This window comes from Balaenoptera physalus, assembly GCF_965194825.1.
Source record: "Balaenoptera physalus genome assembly, chromosome: 18".
Taxonomy (NCBI): Eukaryota; Metazoa; Chordata; class Mammalia; order Artiodactyla; family Balaenopteridae; genus Balaenoptera; species Balaenoptera physalus.
Window position 1 is genome coordinate 14,981,088 of NC_138899.1, and position 19,928 is coordinate 15,001,015.

General features: G+C 40.1%; 1 protein-coding gene across 4 annotated transcripts in view; it reads left to right on the forward strand.

Moving 5' to 3' along the window:
* ABCC4 (ATP binding cassette subfamily C member 4 (PEL blood group)) overlaps positions 1 to 19,928 on the forward strand; it is a 218,850-nt gene that overhangs the window by 113,933 nt on the left and 84,989 nt on the right. The gene's annotated exons all lie outside the window — the stretch shown is intronic.

Consider the following 19,928-nt stretch of genomic DNA (forward strand, 5'->3'; position numbering starts at 1 on the left):
CCGTGACTATGCGGTTTACCTAGAATGGTAATGAAAAATTAATTAAAACCCAACATTAGTGAAATGTAAACATCCTTTTCAATAAAATTAACTGTATAGTTTACATTGGACTTTTGGTGACATGGAAGAGGCTTTGTGGTACACAGCAGGTGGATCTTCAGTAGTAAGTTTCTGGATATGAGTGTCCCTGGAGGTTTATCAGTGGTTGCTTCCTCCACCCTCAGGCCTTTGACCTGTCTTGCTCCTGACCTGGGTTCCTATGAAGAGTTAGTTCATCAGCATACATGCCCACTCGGTTCAGTTGGTTCGACTTGTGGTGAGGCCCAGGGTGGCTTTGTTTTTGCAGGCAATGATTGACAGTACCTTTCCAGGCAGGGATGTGGGCTGGAGGGAGGACAGGAGTAGCCTTGGCCTGGCCATCAACTAGCCATGTGACCGAGGCCAAAGCAGATACATACTGCTGGGCAGGCGAATCTCAAGGCGCAGGATGTTGTCTGCCTTGCTCTAAAAGTATGGACTCTGGAACCAGCTGCCTGGGTTCATTTCTGGTGCTAGTTACTAATAGTAATAGTCCGTTAAAGTTATATTAATATTTATGTGTTGGTTGTTTAATTTCTCTGTGTCTCAGTTTTATCTGTAAAATGGGGGTGCTATTCACACACTCATTAATATATTGATACTGTTAGAATTAATTAGGTTAATACATTGACAGCGCTTAGCATACGGTCAGTGCCTAATGAACCTTCGTGACTGTGACTGCGTGGTATCTGGGAACTTCCTCTCCTGTGAAACGGGAATCACTGCTGCCCTTCCTGTTTCACAGGCCTGTTGTGAGGATTCAGTAAGACTGTGCAGGGCAGCATCTTGTGCAGATTTATTCAGCACATGTTGTTTAGTCCAGGCCCTGTGCAGAGCACAGGATGGTGAACTGCAGAGGCCCCCACGGATCTCGTCTTTTTATGTCATCATAATGCAAAAGTGATTGGAGGAGTATGTGCTATTATAGCTGTTGTGAAGTTGCTTCAATTTGTCAGTTCATGTGAAAACTACAGCCATAAAGTTGGGAGCATTAAGTGGGACTGGATGTCTGTTATCACCGCCTCTGAGTGCTCGTGACCACAGTTACCCGGGCTCTTCATGGTCAAGACCTGTAGGCTTCGCCAGACGCTGGTGGATTTGTTATTCAAGGATTTGGGACCACGTGTAAATCTTCGAGGTCGCTAATCTTAGAGCAGCTGGCACGCTCGTGTTTATCTTGCCTCCCCCTCCTGTATCTATTAGCAGGACTTCATTCCTTCAAGAAAATAGAAACCCAAATAAGTACTACAAACATAGGCCTCGTTTGTCCAAAAGGTTTAGGGGCCAAGAGTTATTTATTTACTCTTTTAGTGGTAGATGAAAACTTTTTTTTTAATTAAAAATTTTAAGTGATCGAGTTTAATTTTCTGTTTGGATAAAAATTTTGTACTTTTTACAGTTGGAAAAAATACAAATTCTTACATGGGTAAGAATTATGCCTCTTAGTTGACATTATCGATTGTGTGTAACCTAATAATTATATAATATTTTTTAAAATTCCCCTCTACAGTAGAGAGATGGACATGCTTGACTTTTAAGTTGCATTAAATATCTGCGTTTAATGCATCCAAGTTCCCAGCATAAAGTTGTGGCCCCTGAGTTCCAGAGTATGTTCTCCAGGTAGCATGGAGAGATCAGGAAGCATATCCTCCCATTGTCAGAGCACACTCTCCGGGAGACCCCAGGGGTGAGTAAGTTTCCTGTGAGTTGCAGGATCCTGACAGCCTCCCAGAGTTAGAAAAGGGAGGGAGAGGAAGGACTTTGGCCGGTGTGTAGAGTTGGCATGGTGACTGATGGAAGCTGGAAACTCCAGGCAGAGGCGCATCGGATCTGCCCCATCCCCAGTCTGGCTGGGATTTGCAGGCGGTTTGCCAGAGTTCCCTTCTTTATACTTGTCTCCAGTGCCCACTTGTGCCAGTAGATTCTCAGTGACCCTGAACTGGATTGTCACTATGCCTTTTGTACATTCATCCATTGGTGGGAGTGCTCCAGATGTCCTGTCTCCCTTCTCATGCTTCATCTCAGATCCTCATGAACTTTGTTAGACACTGGGGTACTCTGCACTTAACGCTAAGAACCAGGCCTCCAGGGGAAGTTCCTGAAACACAGGTTGTCCTACCAAAGTCCCAAGTTCACTTACTTGTATTTTAAGAAGGAGGGCAGAGTCAGCCTGGCAAGTGTGCAGTTCTGAATAGCGTAGTTTCTCTGCCTGCAATTTAACATTCCAGGAAGCCGATTTTAAAGAGGGTTCCATCCCTCTAAGCTCCAGTGGCTGTTACTCTCCATTTTGAATCCTTGTATTGGGTGCATGAAGTTTACTTAGTTTGTTTATATAATTTGATACCTTATTGCCTACTGGTCTTTCATAATCTGTTCCTTAGAATGGCAAAAGCAATGTTTCTTTTTTCTCTGTTCTTCTTACCTTCCCATTACCTCACCGATCTCTCTGCTGTGCTTTCTTCCTTTGGTGTATTTTAGTAATGGTACTGTGTGTGTTTATTAAAGAGCCACACATTTTCAGGGGCCCTGACATTTCTTACACGATTTGATTGCAACTGGATTTGAATAGTGCCTTTGCAGATGTGGGCTGTGTCCCTGTGCTGTTTGCTGCGTCCACCTCTTCCTAGCCAATCTTTGTCTTTTATCACCGAAGCTGCATTTCACTTGTATCAGATCTTCATACACAGGTAACGCAAATCTTAGGTCAAGAGTAAATCAGTTAGAAATTTAGAGATCATTTCTATTTTGAATCCAAATTGTGTTTCCGTTGAACAGGCAGAAATTGTTTTATTTTCTACATCTGGCACAAGAGGGCAGCATGATCTACATTATTTCAGGGATATAATGTAAGGGGCACCTCATTGCAAAATCTGGTTTTTCTGTATTAAAGATTTCTTGGAAATTCCATTTTTATGTCTTGAATCTTTGTATTTTGTAGTATTGATACAGAATTTTAAAAACATTGTTGTGGTTTATTATGTTTGAAACAGTAAACTCTTATTGTCCTGAAATATCTAGCATTTCAAACAAGGTATTTAGATTTCTTTTTTTTTTTTTAATAACAAGTTTGGTTTTTTTTTTTTTTTGGCTACGCAGCACGGCATGCAGGATCTTAGTTCCCCTACCAGGGATCGAACCTGCCCTCCTAGTAGTGGAAGCACGGAGTCTTAACCACTGGACTGCCAGAGATTTCTTAGTTTATATGTTCTACCCTAGTAACTGGAATAGACCGCTGCTGCCTTTTGTTTTTTTGGCTGCTTTGGTTGCTGCGCGCTGACTTTCTTTAGTTGCGGCTAGCAGGGGCTATTCTTAGACGCGGTGCGCAGGCTTCTCGTTGCGGTGGCTTCTCCTGTTGCGGAACATGGGCTCCAAGTGTGCCGGCTTCAGTAGTTGTGGCACGCGGGCTCAGTAGTTGTGGCTCGCGGGCTCTAGAGCGCAGGCTCAGTAGTTGTGGTGCACGGGCTTAGCTACTCCACGGTAGGTGAGATGGGATCTTCCCGGACCAGGGATCGAACCCGCGTCGCCTGCATTGGCAGGCGGATTCTTAACCACTGCACAAACCAGGGAAGCCCCGCTGCTGACATCTTGACTGGATATATTTTAATTCCTGAAGGGTAGAATATGGTCAGTTGTAGGACCTGAGTCAAACATGAGTTTTGTAAGAAATATGACCACACAGTTTCTTCCATTTTCATCCATGCCATCAGAGTCAGCAGAAATATTTTATTCTTATCAAGTGTCTAGAATTTCACCCTTTGTTTTGGAGACAAGATGAGAAGATAGTTGTCCTGCTTTTTCATGACTAATCCTTGTGACAAAACACTTGGCTGAGTACTTTGAGTGTAATGGATTCCAGATAAATAATTGTTTATTTTCTGTCAGTTTGTTAATTTGGCTCTAAGAAACTGTGCCACCGGCGTCGCTAGATGTTGTGTTTCTTCTCGTAGGGAAAAGCGAAGTTAATTGGATTGTGGCCAGTATGTTCATTTCACGCGACTGATTTTTCTGCAGTGTGCGCACACGTGTTAGTTCACTTATTTATGCATTCAGTGTAAAAAGAAAGGGACAAATGTATATCCTTAGTTTTTCTTTACAGATCAAGTTAAGTTAGAGCTAACGCATTATCAAAAGAGAAAAAGTACTAATTTCTTTTGTTCTTTTTATTCTTCTGGTAGCACTACAGTTTAAGAGAAGACATATTCTTTTATCTTTCGTAATCAAAACTCTAGAATTGCCCTAAGGATTAATATTTCCAACTTGACTGAGTGGGAAATAAGTCTCTGCAGATTTCACGCATGTAAAATACCCTGAATTAGGATGTGCATCATGTAGGAATTGAGGGTTGGAGCAAGGAGGAGGGTAGTGGAGGTTTGAACTATTGCCATTTCTTTAACCTGGAAAGGGAGTCCTTAACCTCCACTACAAGTTGCTAATGAACTTGTGAAGAAGTGAAAAGTGATTTGAAAGCAACGTGGTGAGCTTTTTGTACTATCAGAATAACCCTCTTGCTATACTATTTATAAAACCGGTTGTCAACAGAGCACTGCCTTGCTAGAAAAAAAGAGTCATCCGTAGGGAAGAATAATAATTGCAGGGATTCCTGTCTGTTTATTCAGTGCTGCAAATGACCACTGAGGTTAGTGCTAAATGCATATTTTTAACAAGTATAATATTTCAGTACTGTCAAAATTACCTTGACGATAATAGGCCTGTTAAATTATAGCTCTATAAGTTAGGAGGTAAGATGGCTCTGCTTAGTACACAATAATCTATGCCTGTTCACACAAGTGATTCTGCTGAGCAGGTAGCATGTTAGAACAAGAAATACTGGTCCTAAAACCTCTGATTTATGGTAGGTGTTGTTTTGACACAGCATCATTCAGACGATTTACAAGGCAAAGCTTCGTGTTAAAATATTTCACCAGTGTCATCATTCGTCACCGACATAAATATTCAGTAGTGATGCTGGAAAATTGGTAATACGCCCATTCATGCCAAATCACTTGCTATGTTTCCTTTCAAGTGAGATCTGTTGTGGATATGGTTAAAAGAAACTATGATTTTTCTTCCTTGAGAGCAGATGAGCTGTAAGTGATTGAGAATAAGAATAACAACTATCCTGACAGCTTTCATGTACTCATCTTGCCTAGGTTGCTTTTAATTCTGGCTGAAGTCCTACAGCCTCCCCCCGCCTTTGTTTTTCTTCCCTTTCTTTGCTCAGTGCACATTGTAGAGAACATATTTATATGTACATTAGTTAAAGAGGCTTTTTGTGTTCAAAGGAAGAAGTTAGTCATCATCTGAAAAGCTTTGTTGCAAAACTAAAACACACATTTCCCCTTTCATTTTTCCTTGTTAAAAATAACAAATGCAAGTGACTATCATGGGAATAACACAAAAGATTTCATCAATCATAATGATTCTCAATGGCCACATAAATATTACTTTTTCAGGTTTCAATGAAACAGCTAATAGTTTGAAGTAGGTGTGGTAATTAAATCCTGTTGGGTTGTGACATATTAAAAATAATGTTTTTTCACATAACAATGGTTATATGTACTTAAAGTCTTATCAGAGTGATATTAAGTCATATTTTATGGGTGTTGCTCATTTACTGCTAATAGTATCATAGAAGCCTTTGTTACGAGTTTAAATAGTTACATATATTTGATTACCATTGTTATTTTGTCAGTAATCTCTATAAAGGTGATTATTATAGCACTTGTCTACACCTGGTAAATATTGCAACATTTTGGTGTACATTTTAAATCTATTAGAATGTTCTGATTACTCTTTATCCATTTTTTTTTTCTCCGTTAATAATCATACATGGAAATACGGACAATTTAGTAACAGAGAAAGCACTGTGGTTCTCCAATAAAATGTTAAAAAGATAAGATTTGAGAAGCTTGTACCTTGTTCAATGTGCTAATGGTACTATCTCCGGAAATTGTTAAGGATGACATTTTACTTGATTGCATTTAAAAATTTTCCAATATCATAGCATATAGAAGTTCTCCACTTCATTTTAATATGTGTTGTCTCAACCTTCAGCTTAATTGGAGTCAGGCAGTCTTTGGTACCTAGGACTTCACTGCTGTATTCCAGTTTCTGGTCTTAGTGTGCTCAGTAATTTGGCATTATTTTATGGGATGTATGAATTATAGTGCAGTTATCCCTTGGTATCCTCGGGTGGTTTGTTGCAGGACCCCTGTGGATACCAGAGTCTGAGTATGCTCAATGTCCCTAATACAACCTGTGCACATCCTCCCATACGCTTTAAATCCCTTCTAGATTAATACTTATACTTTTACTTATATAAGCAAATTCAAGTTTTGCTTTTTGGAACTTTCTGGGATTTTTTTCAAATATTTTTGATCCATGGTTGGTTGAATCCAAGGATGTGGAACCCATGGATGGGAAGCCCCAAGTGTAAGTATAATTCAAATACTGTTATTTAACAACACCTGCCTCCCCAGACACACACACACACACACACACACACACACACACACACACACTATTACTTCAACCTTGTAGCTGTTTGTGACAGAAAATACATCAAAGTAGTTTTATGACACAGTTCATTGCTTTTGTACAGCTATTTCAAGAGAAACTGGAATAGTTCTTCGAGGTCGGATTCAACAACAATAAACATTAAGTATATCAATTTCCTGGATTGAAAATTCCATATGGTTTTGCTTTACGGCCAAGTCTTTCCCCTCAAAGATTTGATTTCAAAGCTCTCCTGTGACACCATGGGGCTAAGTTTGATTTTCATTTTCTAACTGGAGCCTTCATCTTCTGTTACCATTTCTTCCTTGCCTCCCCTTTATTTTAACATTATTATTATTTTGCCATGAAGAGAATGGAAAAAAATCCAAATATTAATAACATTCAGCCAGCAATGTTTTATTTCACATAAAGTTATGTTTTAGTTAATTAATTTATTTTTAAAATATTTATTTATTTATTTATTTATTTGGCCGCGACGGTCTTAGTTGCGGCACGTGGGATCTTCTTTGCCGTGTGCGGGATCTTCGTTGAGGCGTGTGGGCTCTTAGGCCTCTTAGTTGTGGTACGTCGGGTCTAGTTCCCTGACCAGGGATCGAACCCGGGCCCCCTGCATTGGGAGCCTGGAGTCTTAGCCCCTGGACCGCCAGGGAAGTCCCCATAAAGTTATGTTTTTAATCTCATCTTTATAGTACTTTTCACAATTACAAGTAAATTATAATTTAGGTAATTATGTATTGACTGCCTGTCTACTGTGCTAGCCTTGTGCCCTCTGCCCTCCTAGAGTGTATCTGTGGTGTTACTGTGAAAGCCTCCAAATCAGGATTGGGCAACTGTAGTTGCTTAGTAAGTATTTGTTGACTGGATAGAAGAAAGGGTGTTCAGGAGCGTATTTGAATCTCTCCATGCCATGATCTCGAAGAACAATGGAAGTTTACAGTCTTGAAAGAACACTTGGTGTTTATATTAAATTGAATTCTTCCTTATAGTTTATTTTCAAAAGTAGAATTTGTAATAGATTATTTATGGTGGACTTTGTTTTTGGTATTTGATGGCATGAAGAAAAAAACCACACATATTGGTTCTTTGGAAGCTGCGGCTCATAGAACCAGAGTAAGCAAGGTTCCAAGTTCTCCTAATGCCAGTCAGTCATGGAAATGAAACTGTCCAACACCTAATACGTTCCCCTGTGGTTTAGTTGTGCATTGAAGATGAATCTTGGCACTTAAGAGGGTTTAATATTTGATACCTGGTAGTTTTACCTTATAAACTACAGTCCCTTAAGAAGTAAAGAGGGGGAATTCAACCATTTTAAAATGTCAGTAGACATTAGTAAACTGTGATTAGACAGGGAGCTCAGATGTAGGTGGAGATGTTGCAGTGTTCCTGATCCGCTAGAACAGAGCTTCGGAAGAACTGTCACTTCACTTTTAACTGGGGCTTTTTTACTCATCAAAATGACCATTTATTGGTCATTTACTGGTTGTCAGTTGTGGTCCCAAGCATTGGAGCAAAAAGTCCTGTCTTCAAGGCATTTGCAAATTTAAAAAATTGCCGACAGTGGATTGTTTTTATTTTTTTTAAATCTAGTGTTAATATTCTACAATTCCATCTAGAAAAGATACAGATTCAGAGGCCTGTGGGCTCTTAGTTGCAGCATGTGGGATCGTAGTTCCCCGATCAGGGATCGAACCCATGCCCCCTGCATTGGGAGCATGGAGTCTTAACCACTGGACTGCCAGGGAAGTCCTCTTTGGGCTTTTTAGAAGTGTGTTACAAATGCTTTGACAGCAGGTAGAACATAAGCAATGACATTTTCTCCATAAGTAATGTTATCATGAAATCAACTATGATCTGTTGAGTGTTCTTTTCATTCTTGGTAACCACGATTATTCCGTTAAAAGTTTCCCCCTCATTTAGATAGAAAGTCTATCTGACAAGCTTCAAAGTACACTTTGAGTGGAAGTTTATTAAAGTACTGTGGTTAAATGGAAAGCTATCATGAAATCAAGTTCTCTGTTCTGGAAATATTTTCCTTTCTTTTCTTTTTTGCATCTGCATTTTAATAGATTGTATCACACGGGGAAATGTTTCAACCTCTTGAACACCTGGAAGGTCTGTTTTAGACTTGTGATGTGTTTAAGAATCTTTATCCAGACATTAGTCCAAATACAGTCCTGCTCCTCACGATGGGGAATCCTGCCTGTGGGTCTGCTGCTGGGAGAAGGCAGTGCCACCGAGCAGCGTGTTGTTAGCACGTCAGGAGAAACCAGAGTATCTGCCCTGGTTGATTTTCAGCCCAAGTTCCTGATTTGGGGATGTTTAAGTCAATAATTAGTTAATGATTTCTCTCTGAACTTCAAGTGGATGTTTCTAGAAGTGTTCTTTTGACCCAGTGACTGATCTTATTCTTTACGCTGCTTGAGGCATATAATGAAAATGTATAGAGACTTTGGAGGGTGTGGTAAGAAAAACAAAGCTTCCACCTCCTTCTGTTCTACGCAAAGATATTTGAACAGATACCACAGAGCATGTGGATTTGTCCTTAAACATATTTTCTTACATAAATAATTCTGTTTATCTAGGTCAGTAGCAGTGCTTTGAGATGTAGTCAAGATCATGGGTTAATTTTTTTTCATTGCCTTCACACATTTAAACATAGAATAAGAAGAAATGGTTGCTTTCTTACATGCAGTCATTATTTTTAGAATTTTTTTATCTTTTCTGTTGGTGTCAGACTGGCCTGGGCTCATAAAATTTATTTCCTTTGGTGGAACTATAAATTTATTATTTTTCCTTTTTGGAGAATAAAGTGGCAATAGTATCTTAAAATTATATCTCATGGTAATATAAATCTTCACTATATTTTCCTCTTAGCATAGAAATGAAAAGGTTGTCAAATATGGCTTAATGAGTTCCACCAATGGGTGATACTGTAGACAGAAATATTTCTTATTGGTGCTAAGTTTTAAATGTTAGTCTTGACATAATCCTGTAAATAGAAGGAAAATAAACACGTATTTCAAGGTGATGAGTAATCAGTGTTGCTAGAAAATTGTTCTTCCTTGACTTCAAGATTAAATAAATAGTTGTTGACATAAGTAACCGTACTAATAAAAGGCAGCGCCTGTGTAATCCAGGCAGGCAGTGGTTTAGCCTACAATCAGATAAGCTGCTGTTTTTTTAAACAAATTGTCAAGTCTTTAGACCAGGTGACTATATTTCAGTCATACATTAGGGAATTTTAAAACTTGAATGAAGGAGGTTTAATTACCCTTGATATCAGATTTTCTAACCACTCACATCTCCTTTCACAAAGTAGACACTATAAGAGTTTCATGCTTAATTGACCTGGCCTTCAGGTGTATCGTCTCTTAGTTCTTGTTATGACCAAGTTGCCAACTTTTTAACATAAGATTAAGGTTTGAAATTTTAGGTAACACAGTGAATACCTTATAGGTTTCGGATAAACATTGAGTATTTTTAAAAATATACCTCTTCTTTCCTCTCCCCCTAATTCTTATGTCCATTTTTTATTTGATATCAGATAAGAGGACTTTGTCATCAGTAGACATTTTAAAGCTATTAATGGAAATGGAGTTGGGATGTAGGTGGAGATATTACGATGTCTCAGATCTGCTAGAACAGAGCTTTGGAAGAGCTGTGCCAGGCACTTCACTGGCACAATCAAGGTCCTCTTGATTGAAGCACAGTTATCTTAAGCAGCATTGATGTGGGCTGGTGGTGGTGGTGGTGGTGGTGTGTGTGTGTGTTTGTGAATGAGAGAGACTTCTTTTGAGTTAGATTGTCACACCAGAATAAGATTCATATTATTAGATTCTATTAAAGAGATGTAAAATTTAAGGTTTTAATATTAACCAGCCAAGAAAGTGATCTTTGACTTTACCAACACCAAATTGAATGGTTTTCCTTTATTTTACAATAGTGGTTTTGACCACTGTAATTTGGGATCCACGGTGCCCAGTGGTAAAGAGAACAGACTTTGGAATCAACCTGCCTGAATGTGAATCCAGCTTGGCCAGCGACAGATAGACCTTTGTTCAGTCATTTAAACTCTATCTGCCTCAACTTTATCTGCCCAGTGGGGATGATTGTATAATAATAGTCCCAATGTTTTTTTATGCGTGTGAGAATTAAGAGAATTACTTTATATAAAGCATGTAAAGCAGTGCCCAAGAAATAACTGACATTGATTGAATTTTGACTAAGTGACATCATGAAATTTTAGCGATTTTTCTTTTTGTCTTTTTTTTACCCCTACAAAATCCAGAGGAATATGTTAATTTTGAGAAAATGGAGGGAAAGGTTGTGTGTATTTTCCCAGATGCAAGGAAAAATATGTAAATGATCAAGACTAACAACCTACAAAGCAAAATCAACAGCATGTTTTTTGTTTGTTTGCTTGTTTTGTTTTTGTTTTCATCGGGGCTTAGCTTCATTCCCGAGTTCATTTTAATTTGGTTTCACAGCGGGAGCTCAGTTTTGCATATAAGTACCAAACATCTGGTCTGTTTTGTTTGTTTGAAAATGATACGGCTGAAGTTTATTACAGAAGTCTATTGTGTAATTAAGTAAAGACAGTTTGAAATTTTATAATATAACTTCTATTTAAATGGAACATTGTAATTATTCCAGGGAACGGCTATACTTCTTAGGAGTAGCAGGAACTTACTATTTTTTAAAGAAAACGCTGTAACTGGTCAAAATGTATTCACCTTTTTCAAAAAGCATGAAAAATGGCAAATTTCACAAGTGAAAGTTAAAGTTGACCTACGGCAGTTTTAGATTGTCCAGCCTTCAAATTTTATTCATGGGATGTTTTTAGAGAAATTTCGTGGTTTGTTCACTCAGGTTAATTCCAGGCAGTTTTCCTGCATTTCTGTCAGATGGACATTCTGATACTTCAAAACTTCTTCTTGCGCAAAATAATGGTTAAAGCAGCTTGGGATGAAAATGAGATTCCCTGTTAGTTGTTATAAACCGTAGATTACATTTTTAATGCAGTTAAAGGCATACCAAATGCAACAGAACAAATACAGTTTTCCTATAAATATTTCTCAGTTAACATGAATACACCAACCCGGCAAATGCCATAACTTACTGGCTGGGTAAAATGGCATTGAGGTCGGTGAAGAATACATAACTTTGGGTGGAGAGACCTAAGTGAAGACAGAGAGCACTTACTTGGTTAACACCTGCCTGCCAGGTGGCTGTATTAGTTAGGCAGGGAGCACCTGCCTCGTCCCAAGTCTTGGCATTCAACCTCAGTTATGTCTGAGAGGCCTTAAGCTCTGAAATTCAGTGATTTTATCATCCTGCAGAACTGGCTTAGAAATAATTTGATGAAGAAGCAAACCAAAAATAGGTTGTAAGGACTTAGAGGATTTTTGTGATAGTAGTTTCCGTGCACGGTATAATGTTTCAGAGATCTGCTGCACGACAGAGGTTTCGTCTGTTGGCAGTTATAATGTAGTTCCCTATCATATTGAACATCAGCCTGAAGTATGATAAATTTGGACTACTGCCCTATGTCTTGTCATTTCAGAGCAACGTTGTAAATGTGTTTGACAATTTAAACTTGTTAAAATACCGTCTCTTCCATTGTTTCATTTCGTCTTTAATACCATCGAAGCGCATGAAATTGTTTTGCAGCCTCTTCTGCCTCTGTCAGCCGCATGGTCTTCTCTGCCTTCTTGCCGAATCCCCTGGTCCTTGTCCCCATTGGTTTTTATGTGGAAACCATAGAGATATGATGCCTAGAATTGAAAATGAAGAACCAGTTTGCCCCAAATCGTTAATCATCATACAGGTTATATAACTCAACATTGAAGAAGCATCTGCATATGCCAGTGTGCTGGGAATTTTGCATAAGGTAACCAGATACCGTATTCTGAAATCTCCATGGCCATTTTCTAAAGATCCGGCACCCATTCCTACATATTATATTTCATTATACAATAATGGCAGCTCTTCAAGTAGAGGTGAAATTATGTTTAGCATAGTATTTCCTATGAAATTAATGTGGACATTGTATTAATCAGAAATTGTTTCAGAAATTTCCATGACCTGGACAGTCTGCACAAAACAGGTATTTCAGTGTGTATGAAATGAATGGATATGTGTATCTGAGTGTGTGTGTGTATGAATTCTTTGATCTTCATCTTCCTCATTTTGTTTATCCAGCTTTTACATGAGCTTCTTGCTTTTATCAATTTTCAGAAGGATTTAGCATTTGAAAATGAATTAGTTCCAGAATGGGGATTGGAGATGGACCTTTCATCTGCAAGGAAGATTACTGTTTCTGAAAACTAGATGATCATTTTTGCCTGTTCTCGTGGCCCTATTTTTTAAGAGACTTTTACTAGTGCCTTGTCATGACTTTTAAAAAAGGTATTTTTGTGGTACAACATTGTATAAGTTTAAAGTGTACAACATATTGATTTGGTACATTTATATTGCAGTATGATTGATATTATTGTGTTAGCTGACTAACACCTATGGCATCACATAATTATAATTTATTCTTATGTTGGGAATGATTAATATCCAGTCTCTTAGCAAATTTAATATCTATAGTACAGTTTTGTTGTCTATCATCGCTGTACTGTGTTTTAGGTCTCCAGGGCTTATTTATCTATTAATTGCAAATATAGACCTTTAAACATCTCATTTTACTGTCTGGTTTTATGAGTTTGATTTTTTTTTTTTTTTTTTAGATTTCGTATATAAGAGATATCATACAGTATTTGTCTGACTTATCTCACTTCGCACAATTTCCTCAAAGTCCATCCATGTGTTTGCAAAAAGAAAAAAGAATTTTTTTTTTCCCATGGCTGAATAGTATTTCACTGTGTGTGTATGTATCTATGTATTTATCTATACACATAACATCTTCTTTGTCCATTCATCTGTTGATAGACTCTTTGGTTGTTTCTGTATCTTGGTTATTGTGAATAATGCTGCAGTAAAAACAGGAGTGCATGTATCTATTCTACATCCTGTTCCATTTCTGTCTTGACTTTCAGAATAAAATTTGTGTAATTTTATAACTGATCATAAGTTAGGAAAATGTTAGATCTGAAATCTATATTATTTGATGTAAGAAAATATGCGGGATCTTGGTTTCATAGTGAGCTCTTCTTTGGCATTTAAGTCACTCTTGGGAGTGAAAACAGCAAAGCACGCGTATGAGCGTTTTTTTCCCTAACTTAAATGGGGAGGAGGAGTCAGAGAGTAAGAGAGTTAGTTCTCAGATCCTATCATGTTAGAAATGCCGTTAAGCATCCCATGATGTCTTTAATAATTTGCACAAAGCGGAAACTACCCTTAGGTAGGCTATTTTGGAAATGTAGTTTAATGTTTAATAGGGTTCATGTTGACTTTAAATGGGAGAATATTATGGTTAGAGGACTCGGAGTGGACAGAATGGAGATCTGAGAAGGTTCCTATTGGGGGAACCACAGCAAAACGACTCCCTGTATTATAGGAACCCCACCCAGCTCGTCGGTAGATCTAAAGATATGGCGGTGCTATAGAAGATTGGGTAAGTTCTCGCATTGGTGTAGTTTAGAGAAACGCTGTTACTAACCAGGAGCTTAGAGTTGATAATGATGGCAGCCTGGAGCCATAGATGAATCAATCCAGGTGAAATCCCACTTAAAACCACCTTTTCTTTCTCTTTCTTTTATTCAGGCTTTGGTACCTAGTTCGTTTTTCACTCCCCTACCCCATGCCCCTACTCCCCAAATTTATGGTGACTGGAAAGAGAAGAGATTCTTCAGTTGTCTGTTTTACTGCCTGTGTCATAATTTTTTTTGCAGTGACGTTAGTGTTTTGCTTTCTTACTTGTTTGACTGTCTGATATAGAAGTGAAAAAATATTTGGAAAGTTGCAGGAAAATAGTGCCCAGAATATGTTATTATTTAGTCTCTGTAAGGCCCAGTGTTTTACAGTGAGACAGTTTTATTTCTGCTCATTCAACTTTTGCTTATTCGCCTTATCCCAAATAGTATAAGGATAGGATCTAATCCTAATTTTAGCCATCTTTTTGTTTTTTGTTGTAAACTTAGGTGTATAACCTGGAAGTATCACTGTTTTCTTGGTTCCTGGGAAAACCTGTTTCTAGTGTCATTTAAGTTTTGATAGAAATGCAGAAATAGGGTTTCTGAACCGTTGCGGGCTTGGCCGGCTCCCGGGATGATGGTTGGACCAGCTTCTCCTTTGTTGGGCTAAAGTAACCCAGTGTCATGGTCCTGGTCCCCAGTTGTTTCCCACCCCCCTCAAAGTGCCTCACTTCTCAGGTTCTTTTCAAATATTGGCTGAAACATATTAAGATTTATTTATCAAAAATGTCATTAATCCCCGTACACATGACACCCCCCCACCCCGCCCAGTAGAATATGTAATTTAGTGAAAGATTGCGTATGGGGCTTTCTGTTCATGTGATAGCCTGTGTTCTCTCTCTTCACGCTGCACTTCAGACCAGTATGAAGTTCTTGGACTTTTGAAACTTTTTGTTTCCTTTGTTGAGGGCACAGGTTAGGCAAAAATAATTGGCTGATAAAGACTGCATCTGGACAAAACGAGAAACAAATGAGACCTAGGTGAAAAGTGAATTGACCTAAAAAATCCAAGGATAAGGAATAATGTGTTTTGATCTGAGAAAAGTAAAATGTCGTCTTGGGCTCTCTTCTCCACGCACATTGCGATGATATTTCCCGGCATTTGAAGGCGAGAACCATTCGGTCTTGTGTCTCCTTGCAGCCTCCACGTTGTAATGTCTTGGTGAATTAAAGCTCTCTTACTCCTTTCTGATGAAAATACTAGCAATTTCGGAATTGTGACTAGTGGATCTGTTCGGCTCTGAGGAAACCTTTCAGCAATGGGACTTTTCATCTGAGGCCTGTGAGCCCATGACTGTCCAAGAGATTGGGATCTTGCAGTGATTTTGCTTCATTACGAGCCTACACCAACATTATTTAATGCAACCAAGTTTCAAATGCTGCTAAGGAACACAGTTAAGGTCATGGTCTTAAAGGACTTTTTATGTCCTGCAGAAGCCTGATTTTCGCCTAATATGTAGAACAGCTTGTGCAGTCTAGCTCTTGGGAGATGAATATTTGTTCGTGTAGGTTACAATCACCAACATACCCTGAGAGTGATGGGAATGTCAGGCAGAATGTGTATTTTGAGGAAAAAGAAGAACTAGTATGCAAAAATTAGTCATGGAAATCCATAAATACCAGGCCAAGAATATTCCTGCAGATGTGTCAGTTGGGTTTTACTAGGAATGATGGACAGATACTTTTGCAGATTTTCCTAACAGAGAATTTTCTTAAAAGTTCAGCAAAATTATGTCTTCATAGATTTTAAACCCTTTCCCCCTTAAATAGAGATTTCTCCTTTCCTTAGTTGCTAGAGTTTTCTGTTGAAAGAATGCACGAGAAGCCTTTTATTCTATGGATTTCTTTTGAACTGTCCCTTAAGAAATGCATACCAATTCTCGAGAATAGTACCCTGGTGCAGTCTTTGGTAGCCGGGATTACTGAGACGGTTTGCTGTTCATACTGTTGGCTTGTGCAACGAGAAAAGATTCAGTTCCTCATCAGGTTTTAGTACCTGATGAATACCTGCAAATTCTTTGGTTAATCTGTAGCTTGTCCTTAGACTAGCTTTGTTGCCTTTCCTTTGAGGCTGCGGAATATCCACAGGCTGCCCTCCCCTCTGAGGGAGACAAGAGAATGGAGACGCCCCCTTCCCACAGCTGAGGAAATGCAGAGCCTGTGGGTGTATCCATCCTGCGTGTTGGTGCGAGTGCACTGGGCTGACTTCACGGGTGAGGAGAGGCTTTGAAGAAGGAGAGCCTGAGGCAAGGCCACGGAAGCAGAGCCATTCTGAGTGGAATCAGGCGAGAGGGGGAGTGGGGATAATTGAGGCAGGCAACCCAGAATTCAGTTTTGGTGGTGGATAGTAGAACCGATCAGAACGAGCGCTAGAGGCTGGGAGCTCAGCATGGAGTTGACAAAGTTTTCCACGTGGGTTGTTGCCGGCTTCATGCCAGGGGATGCTGTGGCATTTACGGAGGCACGTGGTCATGGAGATGTGATTAACCACTCAGATGTTTGGCACCAAAATCTTCCCCTTTCAGAACAGCTGCCGAGATGGCGAGTTGTACCGGTGTGAACTGAGTGGGGAATCACAGTTGAATACAACACGGGATCCTTAAATATCTTGAAGCTGCAAAGAGGGAACTTAGAATGACGAGCAAGATGAAATCTTACTTTCTTTGCTGAGTTTAGAGAATTTCTGTAGATCCTGCCTTCCTTGAGGTGGAGGCAGACAGAAATCATATATATGTGCGTGTTGTTTCTGGGAGCAGAGGGCCTCATTCAGCATGGGCGGCTAGGGTGCGCCCAGGCCGGGGGTGGTGGTTCCTGGCGCTGGGGGGATCTCCCCCACTGTCATGCTTTTGTCGCAGGGCCAAGTTTCTGTCTGTGTTGTAGCTGCCACAGGAAGAAGCTGGAACATTCCTCTTGTTTTGAATTAGACCAGTGACTGGCCCCATCTACCCCCCAACACCCACTTTTGATGCCCTCTTTCATCCCTCCTTTGGGTGGTCAGTGCCAGCCTGTCTCTACATTGGCCTCAGAGGCTCATAATGAGGTTCCCATAATATCTCTTTTCTAAATAGTGCCAATCTGAAAGCACTATTTTCTAAACACATTTGTTTAGTGTTTTATCCATCTTTTGTGATAACGGCTCCCTAAGTTTTTCTCGAGGCATGGTGTCATCCAAACCTGTGTGTCTTCTGCTGGACACCACGTTAGTGACCGTAGAAGTATGGCTGTGATTGGCCTTGTGGAGCCAAAGAGGCTCAGTGCAGGGAACCGGCCGCATGTGCAAGGGGACCTAAGCGGATTTGAGGGGCAGCTGCTATTGTGGCACAGGTGGAACTGACCAGAGAATGAGTTGGGTTATCCAGGATGTGGGAGTGGCTGATTGGGGCGACCCTGCCCTGGAAACCAGGGAAGGAAGGCTGCTTGCCTGGGGTGGCGTGAGTGTGGGCAGGATGGAGGAGGCTGAACCAGGCCGGGGCGGGAAAGACTTTGAGCTCCATCCTGAGATCGGTAGGATCTGTTTGGTGAGATGCCTGATAACACACCCTTCTGTGCTTCCCAAAGCTCCATCACATCGCGGAGCCTCATAATAGGTGGAGTGGGAATTTGAGGGCATTTTCTCCTTTAAAACTTTTGTAATTCTCTGACTCCATAGTTCACACTTAACCACATGCTTTGTGGCCATTTGATTCTTTGGTTTTAATTTAATTGTATCGGGCATAACTGGCAAATTCTGTCTTCTCACTGTTTAAGATTGTTCAGAGTGCCTTATAAAGAGGAAAAAAACCAACGTATTTTAGCATACATTTAACACAGAAAATTATTGCATAATGAGTTTCTGTAAAATGTGTGCAAACTTAATTTGAAACTCAGGACAGATTACTGTATTGCCTGGATTTATTTTGGTAGTTCTAAGTAGTGACTACTATTTCATAGATACTCATCTACCACTAGTTATTGAAAAAGTGAATTGCGGTCCCATCTTGGCTCTGGGATAGCAGTGAAGTTGGCGCTTTGTGAGGAGGCAGCTACAGACCATCAGCAGCTGCTCCCTGCCCCTGGGACTCACAGACTTCAGCTTTCTAAAAGTTTTATTCATGTCAGAGGGGGTTTATTATACGAAAAGAGTAGGACATTTTTCCATAAAAATAAAAATGCTGCTCATGGGGGATTCTCCTCTGCTACCCACACCCCTCCTTTCCTGAAAAAAATGAAACTTTGGTGCTTAATCAGGATTCCAGATGTTTGTGTGTATTTATTTATTTCGATATTTATAGTGTTTGCTGTCAAGCCGTTTGCCTCCCTGGGTGCATTCCAGAAATTTTAAAAACATACATGGCAAAGCCACAAAGATCAAAGACCTATGTCTTAGGAACTCTTTGTAGCACTTCAGGCCTGTCTCTGAAATGATTCCTATGAAAGGAACCAAATAAGAGCTCTGGCTGTCCACCTCTTGTCTTGAGGAATGTTCCAGATGGGGACCAAGCACCTGGTGAAGGACCCATCCTGGGTGGGGTTCTTCCTCTCTGCTCAGTGAGGGGTCTTCGCCTGAAACCCTCCTGCAGAACAAGGCCTTCTGTTAGCTTGCTGGGACACCTCTGACCTCTTGTCTTACCACATTTTATCATTGATGTTTTTATTTCATCCTTTAAAACATAGGCAATAATTATTTCTCCACCATCCCTGAATATTACTAAATTAACCACATAGGATTTTAAAGACAGCCCATTAGAAATAGGGGTGTCACTTTCTATATTAGTTTAAAAGCAATACCATCTAAATGGAAAACAACAAGAATTGTTGTAGTAACCATTACTGCCCCCGTGACTAATACCTCAGAACGGGGAAGCGCCCTCAATAGTTGAGGCTGTATAGAAGAATCAGCAGAGGCAGGAGCCGCAGAAGCTTTCTTCTGCTACGAACGTCTCAGACACAAAAGGCCTTCTTTGAAGTTCTTACCCGAATGTTTTAAGGATCATGCATTTGGGTTATGGCATCATGGATCAACGTTGTAAAAGCAATCAGTAGATGTTTTCTTGCTTCAATTCCCTACCGCAGATGTCTTCCGGGTGGGACTTGTGGTGGAAGGAGGAAAGTGAGGAAAGGCAGGTAGTTGTGTGAAGTGACAGCCTTGAAAAGAAACCGTCCCTCGTACCTTCATACCTACTCTGAACACAGAGTGTTCTCTACAGAGCAAACCACGCGAGGTATAAACTTGACCTTAACCCTAGCCCAGCTCTGGGTTTTACCCATCCAGAAGCCTGTGGTGCTTTCCTCACTAACCTGGGGACCTTCCTAGCAGAGCAGTGAGTTGTTAACCAGCTCGGTTGCTGGCAGCTCGGGCCTCATGCCTCCATGCTCTTGGGCATTCCCTGTGCCTTGTTACCTTTTAAAGTGCTTGATTCTCCCTTTCGTCTTTCTCTCCAGCATATCAGCCACCCTTCGGCGAGAGAGTTGAAAGGAATTGCCTTTAAGCTTAGTGAATTTAGCCCAAAGGACATGGAGTTCTCCATCTTCTCCAGGTTGGCCTGTTTGGAGAGGTACCGTTTGCCTTCAGTCAGCCTGAGGCTGGATCTCCTTCGAGGAATCCAGCCTTGTCATCAGTGACCTCAAGAATCTAACTTGGCTTAGGTTCTCGATGCTGCCAGTTCATGCTGGGTATACCCTCAGCAACACTGGCTGTCTGCTCAATCCAGTTAC